Source organism: Ornithorhynchus anatinus, chromosome 7 (genome assembly GCF_004115215.2).
Source record: "Ornithorhynchus anatinus isolate Pmale09 chromosome 7, mOrnAna1.pri.v4, whole genome shotgun sequence".
Lineage (NCBI taxonomy): Eukaryota > Metazoa > Chordata > Mammalia > Monotremata > Ornithorhynchidae > Ornithorhynchus > Ornithorhynchus anatinus.
The window spans coordinates 75,535,592-75,538,457 of NC_041734.1; the positions used below are offsets into that span (position 1 = coordinate 75,535,592).

The 2,866-nt window shown below is 46.3% G+C and overlaps 1 non-coding gene across 1 annotated transcript; it reads right to left on the reverse strand.

Moving 5' to 3' along the window:
* Nucleotides 1-587: 587 nt before the first annotated feature.
* On the reverse strand, nucleotides 588-724 carry LOC114813514. Its single transcript, XR_003761231.1, has one exon. It is a non-coding gene; the product is annotated as a small nucleolar RNA SNORA7 (small nucleolar RNA).
* Between the last annotated feature and the right edge of the window lie 2,142 nt (nucleotides 725-2,866).

The window sequence follows — 2,866 nt, forward strand, 5'->3', positions numbered from 1 at the left end:
GTAGGACAACCTGATGACCTTGTATCCCCCCCAGCGCTTAGAACAGTGCCTGGCACTAGTAAGCGCTTAACAAATGCCACAATAATAATAATGATGATGATGTTCAGGGTGATGGAGTTTCCCATCGGGAACAATTGACAAATCTCAGTCCAAAACTCGGGAGCTGCTGCTGCATTCACCACCCACAAAACGCAACTATTTTTCAGGATTCCCAATGGGTCCGTCTAACTCTCGGGAACACTTTGGGTGCTTCTTGGTTCAGAGAACTTCCATTTGGATAACATAGTCCCAGCAGGAGGAATTGGGATTAGAACCCAAGACTCTTGATGCCTAGAGCTGTGCCCCTTCCACTAAACCAACAGTTTGTCTTATGCTGTCGAGTCTTTTCCGACCCATAACGGCACCGTGGACACATCTCTCCCAGAATGTCCCGCTCTTCATCTGCAATCGTTCTGGTAGTGCAACCATAGAGTTTTCCTTGTAAAAATATGGAAGTGGTTTACCACGACGGTCTTCCGCACAATAAACTTGAGTTTCCACCCTCGCCTCTCTCTCATGCCGCTGCTGCCCGGCAATAGGGAGTTTTGACTTGTAGCCGATTGCCTTCCACTCGCTAGCCACTGGCCAAGCTAGGAATGGAATGGTTTGCATCTGCTCGACTCTCCCTCCCGTAGTTGAGACTGGTAGAGTACTGGAAACTCTCCAGGTATGACCCTGAGACGGGAAACCAACAGCAGGGCCTGCTAAAATCCAAAAGAGAAATCTCCTCCCCAGATTGAATTTGGGGTTGGTAGCTGTATATCATCAGTTGTATTTCTTGAATACTTATTCAATAGTATTTCATTCAATAGTATTTATTGAGCGCTTACTATGTGCAGAGCACTGTACTAAGCGCTTGGAATGTACAAGTCGGCAACAGATAGAGACGGTACTTACTGTGTGTAGAGCACCGTGCTTGGGAGAGTACAGTGTAACAGAGTTGGTAGACGTTTCCTGCCAAAGATGAGCTCACCACCTAGGGCTAAAACTACTGGCCACCCTAATTCAGCATCACGCAAGGCAGAGGTAATAATAATACTAATTAATAATTATGGCACTTACTATGTGCTTAATAAGCATAGAGAAGCAGCTCAGTGGAAAGAGCCTGGGCTTCGGAGTTAGAGGTCATGGGTTCGACTCCCGGCTCTGCCACTTGTCAGCTGTGTGACTGTGGGCAAGTCACTTCACTTCTCTGTGCCTCAGTTACCTCATCTGTAAAATGGGGATTAACTGTGAGTCTCACATGGGACAACCTGATGACCCTGTATCTCCCCCAGCGCTTAGAACAGTGCTCTGCACGTAGTAAGCACTTAACAAATACCAACATTATTATTATGTGCCAGGCACTGTACTAAACACGGGGGTAGATACAAGCAAACTGGGATGCACAATCCCTGTCCCACGTGGGGCTCACAGTCTTAATCCCCATTTTACAGATGAGATAGCTGTGCCACAGAGAAGTGGAATGGCTTGTCCAAAGCCACACAGCCGACAAGTGACAGAAGTGGGATTCGAATTCAGCTCCTTCTGACTCCCAGGCCCGTGCCATGCTGCTTCCCCCAAACAGGCAGCATAAGCAATCGGGATTTAATTAGTAATATGCAAAGAGTCCACAAACCAGAATACTCCAAGAAAGGTTTCCAAGGTAGCTAGTTACAATTCTGAAGGTTTTAACAACTAATTATTCAACCATCCTGTCAGCCAGGCATGACTTGTTCGGCAAAGCTGTGAGATAATAATAGTGATTGTGTTGTTTGTTAAGCACTTATCATATGCCAAGCACTGTATAATATGTCAGATTGGACACACTCCCTGGCCCCCATGGGGTTCAGTTTAAGGGGGAGGCTGTTTTATCACCAATTTGCAGATAAGGAAACTTAGGCACCGAAAAGTTAAATGACTTGCCCAAGATCACACCGCAAGCGGTGGATCCGGGATTAGAACCCAAGTCCTCTGACTCTCAGGCCCCAACTTTTTCTCCTAGGCCATGCTTCTTCTCCAACTGCCCACTAGGCCAAGTTGTTTCTTCTTTTTCTTCTGAGATTCTGAGTTTAGGCTGAAATTATCCATAAATTATGCCCATGCTCAGATTAGTCGATTAACTCACCCTACCCATCAATTTTATCCCAGGTGTATCTGAAAGAGAGAGAAACAATTTCATAATTTACCACATGCAAATTCTTCTGGTTGGGTTCCATTCATTCACTCATTTGTATTTATTGAGCACTTAACTGTGTGCAGAGCACGTGGCTCAGTGGAAAGAGCCCGGGCTTGGGAATCAGAAGTCATGGGTTTGAACCCCGGCTCTGCCTCTTGTCAGCTGTGTGACTGTGGGCAAGTCATTTCACTTCTCTGGGCCTCAGTTCCCTCATCTGGAAAACGGGGATGAAGACTGTGAGCCTCCCTTGGGACAACCTCATTCCCCTGTATCTCCCCCTGCGCTTAGAACAGTGCTCTGCACATAGTAAGCGCTTAACAAATACCAACATTATTATTATTACTGTACTAAGCACTTGGAAAGCACAATACAGCAATAAAGAGAGACAATCCTCGCCCATGATGGGTTCACATTCTAGCGGGGAGGGGACAGACATCAATACAAGTAAACAGGCATCAATATAAATAAATGAAATTACAGATATATACATATAAACATAGTTCTGTGGGGTGGGGAGGGGAAGAGCAAAAGGATTGAGTCAGGGTGACACGGAAGGGAGTGGAGCTGAGAAAAAGTGGGGCTTAGTCTGGGAAGGCCTTTTGGAGGAAGTGAGCCTTCAGTAGGGCTTTGAAGGGCGGGAGAGTGATTATCCGGCAGATTTGAGGAGAG